Source organism: Berghia stephanieae, chromosome 3 (assembly GCF_034508935.2).
Source record: "Berghia stephanieae isolate SIO BIC M18660-M18661 chromosome 3, UCSD_Bste_1.3, whole genome shotgun sequence".
Classification (NCBI taxonomy): Eukaryota; Metazoa; Mollusca; class Gastropoda; order Nudibranchia; family Aeolidiidae; genus Berghia; species Berghia stephanieae.
Genome location: NC_088362.1, coordinates 89,218,352 through 89,236,669, shown reverse-complemented (window position 1 = coordinate 89,236,669; position 18,318 = coordinate 89,218,352). Strand labels below are relative to the sequence as shown.

General features: G+C 34.4%; 1 protein-coding gene across 1 annotated transcript in view; it reads right to left on the bottom strand.

Moving 5' to 3' along the window:
* Positions 1-3,040: 3,040 nt before the first annotated feature.
* The window catches only part of LOC144968774 (uncharacterized), a 137,462-nt gene continuing 122,184 nt past the window's right edge, over positions 3,041-18,318 (bottom strand). The window contains exons 53-57 of the mRNA XM_078907431.1: positions 17,920-18,042; positions 14,932-15,054; positions 11,064-11,183; positions 8,414-8,530; positions 3,041-3,609 (exon numbers count right to left, since the gene is read on the bottom strand). The gene's annotated coding sequence lies outside the window, so the exon portion shown is untranslated. The remainder of the gene's footprint in view (positions 3,610-8,413; positions 8,531-11,063; positions 11,184-14,931; positions 15,055-17,919; positions 18,043-18,318) is intronic.

Below are 18,318 nucleotides of genomic sequence, written 5' to 3'. Positions count from 1 at the left end.
TTGTTGGGGACTCATTACTATCTGACAGTATGCCAGTTCTGAGCTACACTATTTGCCTGCTCTAAAATTAGAATCCAACCAAGATACTCAGTGATCGTAAGATAATAGCCACTAATCAGACAAATGATGTGACTGAATTTCTCACAAGATTTTTGAGTATTTACTTGGAGAAGTGTCAGGTCTGTAAGCCGTCTTAGAAATAAAATTTTTCAGGCCAAATTAAAAAACAAAAACAAAAACATAACAAAAACAAATGTGTTTTGTTTGGAGGCAGTGCAAAGCTAAACTTTTTTTCAGAAAGAGTGGAAGAATAACAATAATAAAAAGAAATGAAGTGAGCAGAAAAGTGCCAGAAGACATTAGAAAATATAAAATTATGCAGCGATGGGGAGTCGAACTCACAACATCAATAGGCTTCAACAGTCATGACGTCACTTCCCTCGTAATGATGCATAGTAACTTAGTAACTGGTTCTAAACTATCAGAACAATGGCAGATGCCCTTATGAAATACTTCTCTGACGAGCATAAAAGTGTATCCAGATGAGAAAAACATTATAAATCTGATATAGGTCATGTGAAAAAAGTTCTGGTCAGCATGAAGAATAAAAAGTACCGATTTTCTTTGTTTAGAACCAAACTGCTCGTTGCTGGGCGGACGTGACATCAGACTATCAAATCCTATTGTTACGGCACCACCTCCTGATCATGAGAGGGATGCTCTACAATCAAGGCCATCCACCACTCTAGAAATGTGGTTTCACATGTAGTAACTATCTTGAGCGACTTCTTGAGGCCACGAGGTCAACACATGAACACTGCGAAAGTTTATTGGTGAGCTAGCAGCAATTAGGACTTCTTTGCATTTGATGAGGAAAACGTTTTATCAAACAACTGTCAACTAATGATCAAAGCCCATGCTAATTATTCACGAGTACCAGGTACACCCAAAGATAGCTAATTACAATTTGCCTAGTAATGTGCATAGCAAGTTTCCTACAGAGGAAATAAATTGGATTCAGGCAGGTGTATACTAAAATAAAGTAAAGGGGCACTGTAATAATAATGATGATAAATGAATAGTAATAAAAATATTAATGATATTGATATGAATAATAGTATGGATAATATTAATGATGATTTTGCCGATATCAATAAAAATCCTCCTCCTCCTCCTCCTACTACTAATAATACTGATGATGATGAGGATGATGATGATGATGATGATGATGATGATGATGATGATGATGATGATAATAATAATGTATTGGAATGCAGTCATGTAAATATGTATACATTGGAAAAAAAGCTAAACAGATAGGCAAACAAATAAGAGGATATGTTTATAGATAGATTGATGAATGGATGGAATAATAGGTAAATTGATAGATATACAGATTGATACAATAGAAACACACACACACACCAACACACAAAGACGTAAAGTGTGATTTCATATAAAACAATGCATAATGAAATTAGGTAGTATTGTGTTCTATAATAATATGATATGTATATAGTTTCTTGAAGCAATATAAACAATAATTATTACAAAGGTTTAAAACAACTTTGATATTATATACTACCTCTAAAACAATTTTGAATATGATGGATTAAATAAAAGCGTATATTAATAATTAGAGAGAGAGAGAGAGAGAGAGAGAGAGAGAGAGAGAGAGAGAGAGAGAGAGAGAGAGAGAGAGAGAGAGAGAGAGAGAGATTCTGTGTGATAAGGTTACATACTAATTGTATGTCCAAAAAAAAAATAATATGACCTATTGTACAATAAGAGACCGTAAATTTCCAACACAAGAATGGACTGTAAGGAAATTATCTCACCTTTTCCCTTCGATATACATTTTTGAAATAAATGACCCACTTGTCCAGGCTATGATCTAACAAAAATATTTTGTTCATAGTCTTTATATGCATATCTTATGAATAAACATTTTCCATGTATTAGTGCAGCAAATTGAACACTCTGGTGTTAATTTACCATCAATAATGCATCCCTACTTTGAAAAAACATGGATATTATGAAACAAAGAATGTGACATATAGTCAAATAAATGTCCTGCCACGTGCAGGTCATGTCTGTATGCATATGTGTGTTTGTACATAATGTAGAGTATCCGTTCTTTACATATTATGGAGCATGATTAGTCTTGAAATACTTTACATATCGCTCAACATATTATAATAAGTGATCAAATTTGGAGCATTTTTAGATGTTACGTTGCAAATTATGTATAATATTATTATTATCACCATCATTATTATTATTATTATTATTATTATTATTATTATTATTATTATTATTATTATTATTATTATTATTATTATTATTATTATTATTATTATTATTATTATTATTATTATTATTATTATTATTAGTAGTAGTAGTATGTAGTAGTAGTAGTAGTACTACTACTACTACTACTACTACTACTACTACTACTACTACTACTACTACTACTACTACTACTACTACTACTACTACTATTCTCCCAAAAAGCCGCTTTTAGCATTTACCCCATCCTGTGAATTTTGCATTTGAAGCACAAACTTCATTTGATTTTTCAAATTCAAGTCATGGTTAATGAGATCAATTGCAAAAACAAAACGTCAATTGTAAATTAACAATTTTCGTTGGGGGCTGCTCTGCAAATGTAGTAAGAAACACTTTAATTTTTAAGACAAAGTTAAATTTCAAACCCAAAATTCTACTTCAATTAATGCCTTCAGGATTGCTGTTGATGAGACACTTCCTAATATGATGTATGAATACGATAAATATTTTTTCTTTGTCATGCGTAAAATTACCATAAAAATGTTTTTACTTTTAAAATGTCTTTACATGCTCAATGAAGTTTTATTTATCATAAATCTTATGCGTATAGATGTATTCTAAAATATGAAGATAAGAAGTTCAAAATCTTATAGACCATTTGAAAGTGTATTGCCTATTCACGCTGCATATTGATATGCTAAGATATGATAGTACTATTATTTTTCAAGAAAAAACAACATAACAAAAGATGTACTTGAAAAACAACCTTTATTTTGGTCAAGGGAAATTAAAAAACATATCACTATGTAATAAATAATATAGAACAAATAATGATTTAAAATTAGAGCTATATTAAAATGTAAAACAAAGAAATTGCTATACAATACGACGTTTAAAATGTTAAAAAAGTGTTAAATGAATGCAATGAAGAAATTTGAAAAAAAAACACTCATAAAAACAGAGAAATTATGGTTGCATGAGTCACTAATGTTGGAAGGGCCTTTTTCAAGGCATGAAAAATGATAATAATATGATACTATTGGGCAATAGATTTTCCTGACTGTTGAATTTTTGGGAGAGGATTTCTCTTTGTTTTTATCATAATCAAGATATTAATTCGAAGGTAAATGACATATGAATTCATCGTATAAAATTGAAACTAGTAAATATTTATTCACACACTATAGATACTTTTTCAACTTTATATGTGCATACTGCGAATTATATAATGACAAAGAAAATGAAAAGATATGGCACAAATGATACAATTTTATGGCACAACTGTCCTGTTAAATTTAGACTCTCGCTTTGATACTCCAGCTGAAAAAGGATTAAACAAAATAAAAATATTAGACAAGATTAAAAAAGAGGTGTTGTATATGAAGAGAGAGAGAGAGAGAGAGAGAGAGAGAGAGAGAGAGAGAGAGAGAGAGAGAGAGAGAGAGAGAGAGAGAGAGAGAGAGAGAGAGAGAGTGTGTGTGTGTGTGTGTGTGTGTGTGTGTGTGTGCTGTGTGTATATGTGTGCCAGTATGGCAAACTATATTCTCCTTGCCCACTGTGAGAGGTCAGGAACCCCACCCAGTAATAACAATAATGATGAGGATAATAATAATAATAATAATAATAATAATAATAATAATAATAATAATAATAATAATAATAATAATAATAATAATAATAATAATAATAATAATAATCCTTTCTTAAAAAAATATAGCCTTGTGGAGAACATTGTGCTTATTTGAGTCCAAAAAAAATATACGGCGCACAACTCTACTGAAGGATTTGAAAATTAGAAATGTATTTTTTACAGATAGATAAACAGATAACTTGATTTCCTTTTATAATTTAAAGTCAGTTTGAAAGTTCGTTGAGTCAAACAGATATAATAAAATACGTACAGACGACACTAACACTCTCAAAAACAACCAATTTCGACACTGTAAAAAGTTGTCAGTTTGGCGTTTTTATGCAAATTGTTGCATTCGAAATAATGTATTCACTTAATGTAAATGTTGCTGCTTGATGCTCGAAGAAATAAATAATAATTTGAAATTGAAATTACAAAAACAGATCAAATGAATGTTTCAGGTTTCCCCTTTATCAACAAAACAGGATGAATGAAATACCACAGATGAATGAGATACTGTGGTAGTGGTGTAGTTAAGATGAATAAACAAAACATTGGTTGGCGGGAAATAGTATGCTCCTTTGTAAGGAAGCACGAATTAAAATAGAATACTAGATCTTTCTAAAATGTGCGCAATTAATTAAGTGAAAAGAGGGGAGGCGGGGAGGAACTGTGTAATGCAATTTAGAAAGTGAAATATAAAAACGTGTAGACTGTGTTGGAAAATAAATACAATGGAATTGAAAATAAATACAAAAAATAATAAATAAGGGATGTCGATATAAGTATAAATCATTAATGACAGCAGCAGGAAGTCATCTGTGGTGTTTCATTCATCCTGTTTTAATGATAAATGGGAAACCCGAAACGTTCATTTGATCTGTTTTTGTAATTAAATTGAAGCTTACATTCAATTTCACATTATTATTTATTTGTATTCACTTAATTGCTTTAAGGATTTCAGATCTACACTAAGTTTTCAACAGTTTTCATCTATTTATGACATCAAGTATTATTATTGCCCCTTTGATGCTTTCAATGTGATGGTTTCGGGTGGATAATACCCAGGTTTAACTTATGGACACACCCTCAACTCTATCTGTCCAGTATAAACATCAATACAGAAATTCCTGAGTGAGGAGCTGTCCGATTGGCTTTTTTCAGGAAATCTAGGCATTCATAATGATATTATTCACTTGATCACATTAAGTTATTCGGATTTACAGAAATTTTAAATAAGTTTCACATCAACTAATATTACTGCTAATATTACTGCCGTTTTTATGCCATCGATGTGATGTGAAATATTTAGTTAAACGTTATCGGCAATCTGTCAATGGGAGCGATCTATATTCATGTTTTCGTCCAACCTATTCATCGATCACATGAATTTTTGCTGTACAACGATTGGAGTTTTCCCAATGTATCTAAACACGCTGCTTTGTTTCTGAACGTTGTAAACATACCCATGTATCATGCTGAGCAAAATGACCAATTGTAACGTTGGTTATTCTTAAAATGTGAACACTTTTCACTATGTGGGTCATTTTGAGCTACTTTGTAATGTGACCAATGACCTCGAGCACGTGGAAATGTAATATAGATCGTACCCATTGTATCTGTCTAGCTTCTCGCCCGAACAAACCAAAAAATAGACATATTATGATGGCTACTTGATACTGTTCGCGTCTGCTTCAGATTTTCATTTGACCTCAGGATTAAAGTGGTCAAGACACCCATTTTCTTTCATGTAAGTAGATCGGTGTATATTACTTATTTTTGAATTATGGGCAAACTCTCAATTTTACCAATCAACAATCAAAACATGATCACCAGAGTACTGTACTACTGTACTGTAAGGTAAGCTCGATCCCAGGATCGGGGAGACATTCCGAAAGCTCCTACATCCCCAATATTCTTTCAATTTGTATTTTCACCGTTGATCTTTTGTCAGGCATTTATTCAATTTGTCATTATATAGAAGCATTATAAAAACTCTAGAACAAAACTTGATAGATTTATGAAAGTTTAAAATTTCCTAATTTGTCTATTGTTTTGATTCTCGGCCGCCATTTTGATTTGTGGAGTATTGAAAAGTAGTGCAAAGCAGTCCGATGGTTTTTTTTTCTTTTCTATTAGGGTTATCTCGAGATCGGAAGATTTTTTTTTATTAGGGTTAGCCATTAGTCTTAGCAAAGGTGATAGGGTGTTTGTTTTTCCTATTACTATTCTTCTTCTTCTAGGTTCCATCCCTGGTCCAGGCTTCGGATACTGCATGAATTATCTCTCTCCAGTCCTCCCTGTCTCTTGCTTTTTCAAACAGCTCTTGGATTGTTAGGTTGGTGAAGCCCTTCAGTTGGTCTTTGAGTGTTTTTCTTTGTCTCCCCCGGGCGCGTTTACCAGGTATTTTTCCACAACTTGCCAGGTATTCATTCTTATCTTTCCTTACTATGTGTCCGAAAAAGGATAGTTGTCGATCCGCTATTAAGGACATTAGTTTCCTTTGTTGGTATGTTTGTTTTAGCACTTCTTCGTTCGTTTTGTGTGCAGTATACGATATTCTCTGCATCCTTCTCAAACACCACATTTCAAAAGCTTCAATGTTCTTTTGTGTTTCTGCATTTTTAGTCCAGCTTTCGCATCCGTATAACAAGATTGGCCACACGTAGCACTTCAAGACTCGGAATCTAATCCCGAACGACATCTCTTTGTTTTTCAAAATGTTTCCGAGGTCAATAAATGCCTGTTTGGCTTGAGTTATTCTTGCTCGTATGTCTCGGTTACATCTTCCATCTGTTGTCACAATTGAACCCAGGTATTTAAAACTTTCTACGTTGGTAAGTTGCTCGCCGTGAATCGTTATATTGCAGGTGTTGTTGTTTTCGGGGTTTTTCTGTATTACCATGCATTCCGTTTTGGTGATATTCACTTCCATTCCCTTGGCTTCACTATCTACTACCACATTGTCAACAATCTTTTGAAGTTGGATTTCTGATGTTGCAACGAGTACCGTATCGTCTGCGTATCTTATATTATTTATGTTGTGACCTCCTACTTTTATTCCCTCCATATTAATTATGCCCCTCATGATTGTTTCTTGGTATAGATTAAACAGATCTGGTGAGGCAACACACCCTTGACGGACTCCTTTCTTAATAGGAATGGAATTTCCTGTAGAGTTTCCGATTTTGATAGATGCCTGCTGGGTGTAGTATAATGTTTGCATGAGTCTGAGGTCTTTCTCATCAGCGCCAATGGAGTGCAGTTGTTTTAGTATTTCTTCGTGGCGTATTACTATTAGGGTTAGTTAAAGGTACTAGGTTTTATTTTTTCTTGGGGTTAGTTGAGGGAATATTATTTGAGTTGTTTCCCTTTGTAGGAGCTTTCGAAAAGCTTCCCCAGGATCGTATTTTCAACTCTGCTCACGTCTGCTACTTCATGTTTATTTTCGCAGTTGATTTTCTTACCACAACCTGTTTTCACACACAGACAGCTGTATGTTGCTGTGTCACGGGTCAGAGGCTATAGTGGCTTACACTTCATGTTGGGCCACACAGAAAAATCAACAGAGGATGTACCAAGTTACACAGACAATGTTGTTTACCAATCTTCCCTCATTAAATGATGGTGGGTACAATATCGAATGAAAATAGTTCTTTCCACGCGAAATTGCGGGCTTTTTACTAGTGGTGGTAGTAGTAGTAGTAATAATAATAATAATAATAATAATAATAATAATAATAATAATAATAATAATAATAACAATAATAATAATAATAATAATAATAATAATAATAATAATAATGATAATAATAATAATAATAATAAAAATAATAATAATAATAATAATAATAATAATAATAATAATAATAATATAATAATAATATAATAATAATAATAATAATAATAATATAATAATAATAATATAATAATAATAATAATAATAATAATAATATATAATAATAAAATAATAATATAATAATAATAATAATGAATAATAATAATAATATAATAATAATAATAATAATAATAATAATAATAATAATAATAATAATAATATATATATATAATAATAATAATAATAATATATATATAATAATAATAATAATAATAATAATAATAATAATAATAATATATTAATAATAATAAAATAATAATAATAATAATAATAATAATAATTATTAATAATATTATTATTATTATTATTATTATTATTATTATTATTATTATTATTATTATTATTATTATTATTATTATTATTATTATTATTATATATCAATATATAATTATTCTGTTATATTATTATCATTATATTATTATTATTTTATATTATTATTATTATTATTATTATTATTATTATTATTATTATTATTATTATTATTATTATTATTATTATTATTATTATTATTATCATTATCATTATTATTATCATTATCATTATTAATATTAATAATAATAATAATGAAAATAAGATGAAGATAAAGTCTAACTTACACAATTGGCAATTCTTTCCAGAAAAACCAACTTGACAATCACAAGCGTAAGTTGATTTGGTGAGGGGTTTACACCATCCTCCATTTTGACAAGGATTTTGTTTGAATACACTGCAAGCTGAAAAAAAGTATAGAAAAGAACCAAACTGAAATACATTATAAAACAAACTGGGAATAAACATGTAAATATGTGGAGAAAAACAAGCATATCTTATGCATTGGGATAAAAATTTAGTTTGGAATTTAGGGTTTGTATTGAAAAGTTAAGACACAATTATATATGTATAATCATTTCCAAAAATCGTAGAATTGTAATGGATAGGTTTGTATTAGAATGTAATTGTTATCACAGAAAAAAATATCGGCATGAACTATTTACCCTGTCTAGAACTCATTTCTATCGGAATGTTTTGTTTCTTTTTGGGTTGTAATGGCAAGAGCATATCACAAAAATCTGTCATATTATACTAAAATTGTGATTTCTGACTGGTGTATCTCATACACTGTAGTCATATTGGTGTGGCTATGATAGCATTAATCTGATCTGTGTGTTACGAAGTTGAAATGCATAGAACACCAAGTTGCTGAATAGTCAGTATGCACTTGAGGTCACTAAATTGTCGTGGTTTTTAGACAGCCAGAGAGGTGATCACAGTCCTCACTAAATTCTGTCAAACAGATTATAGGTGGTTTAGAATACTCATGAGTTTTTTTGTAGATTGCAACTACTTTCTTATGGTTTTGGTGAGCAGGATTGGTGAGACTTTTATTGTAATCATAGCAACCTATTGGGGTTGCCAAAAAGCTAAATCAGTCAGGCCCACAGTTTGTGGATATTTGTCAAAATATGTGGACACATTGAATGGCAGACTTGCATTGCTACACTTGATGATACAATGCAATTTATAATATATTGCAAGGGTTGAAAATACGAGTAATGCCAAGGATTTATGGGGCGGACTGTTTCGTGTAGTTAGTAGTTTCTTATGGTTACACCTCCAAGTGAACCGTTTCACTCCAGTCCAGGTATTTTTGTCCTCCTTGATGGACGGTATCATAGCCCCCTGGCACGGCTGTGGACGGGCAGTGTAGGACCAAGTGTCCATATCTTGTTTGGCACCACCACATGCTGTGCACTTGGGCGAATCTCGGTAGCCCCAGCGGTACAGGTTTGTCGCTGTCCTGCCGTGTCGGGATCTGATCCTGTTTGCATGTACCCACTGCTTTCTTGTCAGCTCGTGGAATCCCGGCAGTGATTGGATAGAGGGGTCGTTGATTACTGCGCTACCCTTTGGCGGGCAGTCAGTCCATTCCTTTCTCCAGGTCTCGGCGATATCGAAATCTTCTAATTTTGAGCCATAAAAAGGTTTCCTTGATTTATCGGTGCCATTTCTGTGACTTGTTTGAGCGGTGTTGTGTATGAGATGTTGTCAAGACGCTCATGTTGTTTTTGTGTTGCTTCTTCTCTACGGAGGTGATGGGGAGCAATGCCGCTTAAGGTTGGTAGCCATGCTATTGGTGCGGATTTTAGGGCTCCCGAGACGGTTCTCATTGTATCATTAAGTAGAGTGTCCACTTTATGTACATGGGCACTGCGAGTCCAAACCGGGGCACAGTATTAAGCGACGCTATAGCATAGGGCTAGTGATGATGTTCTTAGGACTTTTGCAGGGGCTCCCCAGGATGTACCAGCGAGTTTCCGTATGATGTTGTTTCGTCGTTGTAGTTTATGTGCAATGTTCTCCAGATGGTGTTTATAGGTCAGTGACCTATCCAGAGTGACCCTAGGTATTTTGGGTTTGCATCATAGGGTAGAATGGTGTCATTTGTAGTTACTTTAAGTTGGTCCTTTGATTTTGCATTGTTGAGGTGGAACATGGTTGACACTGTTTTTGTAGTGTTCATCTTCAGGAACCATGATTTGAAGTATTGGTGTAGAGTATCTGAATCTTGACTAAGTACTGATTGTATTTCTTGTTTGTTTTTTGACTTAAAGGCAATGGCTATGTCGATATCCAAACTTTATGGATCTTGTTTCAGGAAGGTCGCTGATGTAGATGTTGAAGAGGCTTGGGGCGAGGACTGATCCCTGTGGGACGCCATTCCTAATCATCCAAGATTTGCTGGTGTTATTACCTAGGCATACAGAGAAGCTTCTTTTTCCGGCCATTTTGTTCAACAGTTTTAGTGTTTTGCTACAGTCAATTATTTTTGACAGTTTAAACATGAGGCCTGTGTGCCAAACAGTATCATATGCCGCTGAGAGATCGATAAATACAGCCCCTGTCTTCATTTTCTGTTCAAATCCTGTTTCTATGTAGGATGTCAGTGCCAGCACTTGTTCTGTAGTATCTCTGTTTGGTCTGAAGCCTGCTTGTTCTGGTGGGATGCTGTTGTCAAATTTAGGAGATAGTCTTGTGAGCATTATTCTCTCTAACAATTTAAAGAAGCAACAGAGAAGGGATATTTGTCGGTAGCTGGCTGGATTTTCAGCTGGTTTGTTTGGTTTCAGGATGGCTAGGACCTTTGCTTGTTTCCAGTTGGAGGGATAGTTGGTTGTTTAATGTAACAGGCTTAAACTGAAGATGGCAATGATTGAAGCACATACCATCAACAGGCATAAATCAACCAATGGGGCAAGGGAACCTCACCTGTTTCGTTACAAGATTTCCCAGAATATAAGCCTTGACAATTACATTTGGCACCAGTTGGCGTCTCTACACAGTTGCCATTCACACAAGTGTCAATTTTGCAGGCTAAACTCCTTACACCTGTTTAAAAAAAAAAGTTGCAGTCGAAATTTAAAAATTCACAAATCAATTAAAAGGTGTTATAAGAATAGAGCATGACTTCAAAAGTTATCAATATCCTTTTCATTTATAAATATTTCAGAAACAGCATTATTGGTCTGTAATAATATCATAAAACGGGACAGATCTTTTAAATAATAAAAGAGCTTATATATAATATGGCACTTACCAACTGTGAAAAGAATGCTTTAAGCACTTAATATTTTTTTTCATTACCTGATGATGGAACAGTGAGCATAGAAATGAGGACGAGATATGAATCCCTTTAGAAAATGGTATAATTTTCAGACCAAGATGATGCTATAACATGATTATCTCAGCGTTTAGTGTCCAATTCCGACAGGACGTAAAAATATATATATAGAAAATGCCTATTCCTAAAGATATACAGTGAGGTAAAAATCACCTGCTTTAACCTCAGACTTACCTTAGTTTGTGTTGTGAGTTCTAAGATTGCACATCTGCACCAACATAACATACATAACAAAAATAAAACAACTTAAGTAAAATACAATTAAAAACAAATTTTAAAATCCACCAATGATCAAGCTTCTCCTCTTGGATTTGTACCCACAAAGTTACGTTTTAAAACTCACATCCTTCTGGTTTGTCCATGTCGTGTTCTAAGTAAAGTTATCATTAAGCATTGCTGTAAACTTGGAGGGTAGGTGTTAACCAGTAGATTAATAATTGGTGAACCGCTCAAAGCAGACTCAGACTCAAATTCAGCAAGCCTGATACAACTTGCATCGAGTCAGATTTCTCTTTTGTACTCTTCTACTTGACCAGCCAAATATCAAGCTGAAAGTACATTGTAGTAGTCCAGGGCCCAGTCTAATGTAGAATGACTAATACATAGTGAATTTAGTAAAGGACTTGATAAAAATGTATTCTTATGTAAGCTTACTAGGAAAGTCACAGACTAAAATCACAACCCCTTAGTCTTGGTAACTTTCTTGATTCGGACTACATCGTTTAGTCCCAGACTAGTAACTGGGAAACCTCCAGTGTAAACAAAATGGTAACCATTATTGTGAGAATGAGAGAGCTTCAATTCAGAAGGAAAAGAAAGCTGTTAGAAAATTACAGATCGTCGAAAGTAAACATTTTTAAAAGTAGAAACTCAAAACAAAAAAAACAACTGATTGGTTTGGGAGTAGAGAGTGAAAATGTCACCTGAGGTTTGAAACACGTTCGTTTCTAGGAAAAAAATCCCCGAATAATAAGTATAATGGAGAAGAAAGGTATTCTGCTGTTACTGTGACTGACTGAAATTTGTGAAAATTGTGAGGTCCATCTGTTACACATGTTCTGTTTTGTTTCTTTTTGTTTGATTTTATTTGGTTTAATATATCCTTGTCTTAACAAATCAAATGGAAGCGAGCATGTTGATTACAACTGACTTGATTCCTCATATGATTATGGCCAATTGAGGTTTTAAAAAAACACAATATAACAAATCAAAACTGGATGTGGTGCTAATTAAGTCATTTGAATTGGACACCCATGATGACTAATATCTGATCAGCACAAAATGACCAATTTAGTCAAGGTTCCTCCGACGACCAGTTCTAGGCGGAAGCTCACAGAGTCAGAGACTAGAAAAGCTCATAAGAACCATTTTTAGTCACTTGCATCGCTCAGGTTTAAACTAGAAAGTCATTTACTGGTCCAATAAAGGACTAAATTTACTCACTCTATATAAGAATGGGCCTGACTTTCTATTTCAACAGAAGCCTGTCAGCCTGTACCATGTCTACTTAATTTTATAATAATAATATAATAATATGGTAAACATTTTTTAAAAAGATTCTAAAAATGTTAAACATCTAGATCAAACAGCAAATTTGATTAAAGTTTGCAACTTCTTACCCAGCCATTAAAGTTCAATAACTGCAGCCATACAAATCAATAAACGCAGTTTTGCATTGTGGTTTACACATAGGCTTCTTCGGTCTTTACTCAAAATAAACCCTTCCCTTTAGGGATTAATGAAGGGAAATTTTCATTTTAATTCATTTGATTTTTCAAATGGCTAAGGCCATAAAGAGTTGAGGGAAGAATATCCTTTGACAACTCATTCTCAAACAAGTCATCATTAATGGAAAACACTAATATACAAAAGACAAATATAATAGCTCATGCTATTATCTTTGCATATCCTTAATGTTTCCTCCATTATATTTGTATATCTTGGTTGATATTGTTTACTTGAATTCATTATTTCTTACTAGTTTACTTATGGACCTAAATATCATGGTGTAAAGTGACAAAAAATTAGTTCTATCTTGGTATTGTCCATTTTAAAAGATATAAATATTTGAACCCTTGTATTTGGCATTTCAGTGGATATACCAAACTCAATGGGCCTCACAATATAAGAACAAATAATTCCAAAAATTAGGTTCTTGAAAGGGAAAGGTTGAGAAAGGATTTTATTTTTTCTTGTATATTTCCTTCTGTTTTGATTGCCACAATATCATTTACGCATCCTCAGATTTTTATCTTGCACCAGTGACTGTTCCCAGATTTTCAATTAAAAAGAATAAGCAGTGTTCGAGAGACTTCTGAGTTTTAGAAAAGAAAAAAACTTATGTATAGGGTGCGAGAAAAAAAAATGGAAGAAATTATGACGCTGTTTTTATACGAAATAGAAATCAGAAATCAGAAAGCAACAAGAATAAAAACCTTAAGAAAATTATTGCCAAGTTTAATAAAAAGGTTCTATTGGTTAAAAAACTATACCGGTTATACCAACGTTTTATAAAAATCATGATATCGAAAGTGCAGTGTTACTAGTGTAAGAAGTTGCCACATCTAATTGAAAAACAAATGACCAATCGGGACAAGTCTGGAATCAGTTTCTATTTGTTTTAACAATGCGTCATAATTTTCAGGGTGGGCAAATATAATATTCGATTTATTTCTAAAGACGAATGGCCTCCAATGAGTCCTGACTTGAATCTAACAGAATACAGCATTTTATCATTGATGTCCAAAATGGTTTATAAGGGTTGTACAACTGTTTACACAGAAGCAGAGTTAAAAGAGTCAATTCAAAATGCACGGGATCACAATATACGAGAATAGACAATCAATTGGATCAGGGGAAAAATGGCTAAGCAAGTCATAAAGCAAAATGGAGGATCCACGGATCAAATTAAAATTTAAGAATTATGTCAAAATCTTCGACATGGCAAATTTGAGGTGTCTGTTAAAACAATATCAAATTAATATTTTTCAATATATTTTCAAAAAAGATTGTGTACATAAAGTCAATAAATTAGTTTAATTGTTGTGAAATTTTAGACTTGCATCAGTTATGGTCTGGCAGTTACAGGCTTCTAAACTAATCCCGCTTTTTTTTCTCACACCCGATAAATTATCTGAATAAATTTCAAAGAGGTAGACACTCTTATTCCTTTATAGAATTGCTTGATTTTTGACGAATTTAGAGATGTCAGATTTGTTTATTTATGAAGTTCTATCTTTGGTTACAAAAACCCCACCATAGCAGGTGGTTCTAGTCTATAATGGAATGTTGCGTTTCTTATAACAATTGGATGGGCTAAAAGAACTATTACTTTGTGGCTTTAAGCACAGGAATCAATCCCAAATCAGTAAGTCACAGTTTAGTGACCACTGCATCTTTCATAAACTTCAAGTTGGTATCAAAAGTAAAATGAATTGTGCTTGCTTTATGCCTTACCAAACAATTCACACCGTTTTCCTGAGAATCCCGTACCAGTGCAGTCACAAGTATAAGAACCAATCGTGTTCAAGCATCTTCCGTTATTGAGGCAAGGGTTACTCACCAAACACTCATTGACATCTGGGAAAAGATGGGATAGTATCATCATTATATTATTCTTTTTATTCTTCATTATCAATGTGAAATAAGAATGAGGTGATATAACACCTTCTTGCTATATTTTCAATGTAAAAACTACAAAATATCTAAAACATACAATGAATATTCTTATCCTGTGATACTATACTATTATATTTGAGGTGCCCCAGGGAAAAGATCAACATGTCGCTGGAAGGTATGGCCAATAAAATGTATTTTGAGACTTTCCAATATAATTAAGATTTCCCAATAATATGATAGTTCAATTCTGCATAAATTCATACATTTTAAAGTAAAATTTGCACTTTAAACATATTACTATTATTTCTTTTTTTTCAAATTTAAATGATTATATTAAACAATCTATTTTTTTCAAGGAAATATGATAAACAATATTATATTCAACTCAAAACATAAATGTAATTAAATTCAATAGACAGTTCTTAAAACATTTTAAAAGCAATAGATTATCTTTTTGCACTCCTTTTTATAAAATATAACCCACAGGGGATAAAGGGAGGCTGGCTCACCTAACCCTGTGAACTTTGAGTGAGCAATTAAGCTATGCATTGTTCTCTGTAAGGAACAAGACAAAATTATAAACACATATAGGAATACACATGGAACAGCTCTAATATTGGGTTGAATATACATCCAGAGAACGTGTGGAGCAGGTTTGGCTGTCTGACACTGTGGTACTTTTATTCTCCGTATTCAAACAGAGACAGAGTAACACGGGAGAGACCCAGAGTAACAACTGAGACACAGAGTAACACGAGAGACACAGGGAGACACAGAGTAACAAGGGAGACACAGAGTAACACGAGAGACACAGGGAGACACAGAGTAACAAGGGAGACACAGAGTAAAATGAGAGACACAGAGTAACACGGTAGACACAGAGTATCAAGGGAGATGCAGTGTAACAAGGGAGACACAGAGTAACACGGGAGAGACCCAGAGTAACAACTGAGACACAGAGTAACACGAGAGACACAGAGTAACAAGGGAGATGCAGTGTAACAAGGGAGACACAGAGTAACAAGGAAGACACAAAGAAACAAGGGAGACACTGAGTAAATGACAGACACAGATTAACACAGGAGAGACAAAATAACACGGGAGAGACAGAGTAACACGGGAGAGACAGAGTAACACACGAGAGACCCAGAGTAACAACTGAGACACAGAGTAACACGAGAGACACAGGGAGGCACAGAGTAACACGAGAGACACAGAGTAACAAGGGAGATGCAGTGTAACAAGGGAGACACAGAGTAACAAGGAAGACACAAAGAAACAAGGGAGACACTGAGTAAATGACAGACACAGATTAACACAGGAGAGACAAAATAACACGGGAGAGACAGAGTAACACGGGAGAGACAGAGTAACACACGAGAGACCCAGAGTAACAACTGAGACACAGAGTAACACGAGAGACACAGGGAGGCACAGAGTAACACGAGAGACACAGAGTAACAACTGAGACACAGAGTAACACGAGAGACAAAGGGAGGCACAGAGTAACACGAGAGACACAGAGTAACACGGTAGACAAAGAGTAACAAGGGAGATGCAGTGTAACAAGGGGGACACATAGTAACAAGGAAGACACAGAGCAACAGGAGAGACACAGAGTAACAAGAGAAGACACAGGAGTAACACGAAGAACACAGGAGGCACAGAGTAACACGAGAGACACAGAGTAACAACTGAGACACAGAGTAACACGAGAGACAAAGGGAGGCACAGAGTAACACGAGAGACACAGAGTAACACGGTAGACAAAGAGTAACAAGGGAGATGCAGTGTAACAAGGGGGACACATAGTAACAAGGAAGACACAGAGCAACAGGAGAGACACAGAGTAACAAGGAAGACACAGAGTAACACGAGAGACACAGGGAGGCACAGAGTAACACGAGAGACACAGAGTAACACGGTAGACAAAGAGTAACAAGGGAGATGCAGTGTAACAACGGAGACACAGAGTAACAAGGAAGACACAGAGCAACAGGAGAGACACAGAGTAACAAGGGAGACACAGAGTAACACGAGAGACACAGGGAGACACAGAGTAACACGAGAGACACAGAGTAACACGAGAGACACAGAGTAACAAGGGAGACACAAAGTAACAAGGGAGACACAGAGTAATACAGGAAACACAGAGTAACACGGTAGACACAGAGTAACAAGAGAGACAGAGTAACACGAGAGACACAGAGTAACAAGGGAGATGCAGAGTAATAAGGGAGACACAGAGTAACAAGGAAGACAAAGTAACACGAGAGGCACAGAGTAACAAGGGAGACGCAGAGTAACACAGGAAACACAGAGTAACATGGGAGACACAGAGTAACAAGGGAGATGCAGTGTAATAAGGGAGACACAGAGTAACACAGGAAACACAGAGTAACATGGGAGACACAGAGTAACAAGGGAGATGCAGTGTAATAAGGGAGATACAGAGTAACAAGGAAGACAGAGTAACACGAGAGGCACAGAGTAACAAGGGAGACGCAGAGTAACACAGGAAACACAGAGTTACATGGGAGACACAGAGTAACAAGGGAGATGCAGTGTAATAAGGGAGATACAGAGTAACAAGGAAGACAGAGTAACACGAGAGGCACAGAGTAACAAGGGAGACGCAGAGTAACACAGGAAACACAGAGTTACATGGGAGACACAGAGTAACAAGGGATACACAGAGTAACATGGGAGACACAGAGTAACACGGGAAACACAAAGTAACATGGTAGATGCAGAGTAACACCTGGGACACAGAGAAACCAGGGAGACACAGAGTAACAGGGGAGTCGCAAAGTAACACTTTGATACCTGTTTCACAATGTTTTCCCGTGAATCCGGTACTACCACAGTTGCAGATGTACGATCCAAGTGTGTTAATACACTGGCCTCCACCGCAAGGCGTATTGAGACATTCATTTACGCCTGTAGAATCTACATAAAATGGAAGACACAGATTACAAAACATGAAACTTGCCCGTGAGCCAATGCTAAATAAAGTAATCAAGTGTAGCATGACCTACACACTAGTTTTGTCTGTATCCGCTGAGTGATAATACAATTAAATCTAATTTATACCCGTTTAACTGTTGTGGTGGACTTTTAATTACATGCATCAACGGCATACAAAATGATAAGATAAGAGTAGACTTAATGCAAAGAAAGGAACAATGCCAATAATAATAATAATAATAATAATAATAATAATAA